Genomic DNA, 633 nt, shown 5'->3' with positions numbered 1-633 from the left:
CTAGACCACGCTATAATTTACAAAGCCCCAACAATTTTGGCAATTCCCTCAAGAGCAAGCTATTAGTGCGATCTACACGCTATTCCGCTGATCGACGGCTGGTGGCGATAACACGCACAGAAATCATGCACACACAAAGCCAGTGAAGAAGAAAACGGTTCCAAATGTTTAATGAGGAAGGAAATGCACTCGACATTGTAGTGGTAAGATAGCCTACACTGAATGCTATCACAACTTATTGTTTGTTTACAAGAAAACAGTTAGAAGGAGTCAATAACATCTGAAAATAACTGATGATGTCATAGCATTGCCCGACCTATCTCCTAATTAGCGGAGTCAGGTGTGTTCAGCCAATCAAGAGCTGCTCAGGGGGCGGTCGGGGAGAGATGATAGGCTACAGGCTGCTTTTTAGTGTGTAGTTTTGGATTTAATGCTTGGTTGTGATGTGAATAAACGGTAAGCATATCAGCAGGGGGACACCTAGCTAAAAAAAAAAAAAGGCGCGTATTCTATATCTATGAAAGAGAAAACCTTTTGTTCATTTCCTTTGAACAAGGAGTCTTGAGTTTGTCGCCGCCTGCTGGAGAGAGAGAGAGAGAGAGAGAGAGAGAGAGAGAGAGAGAGAGAGAGAGA

The sequence above is a fragment of the Etheostoma spectabile genome, chromosome 13 (genome assembly GCF_008692095.1).
Source record: "Etheostoma spectabile isolate EspeVRDwgs_2016 chromosome 13, UIUC_Espe_1.0, whole genome shotgun sequence".
Classification (NCBI taxonomy): Eukaryota; Metazoa; Chordata; class Actinopteri; order Perciformes; family Percidae; genus Etheostoma; species Etheostoma spectabile.
The sequence above is the reverse complement of the archived record's forward strand: the minus strand, read 5'-3'. Positions refer to the sequence as shown.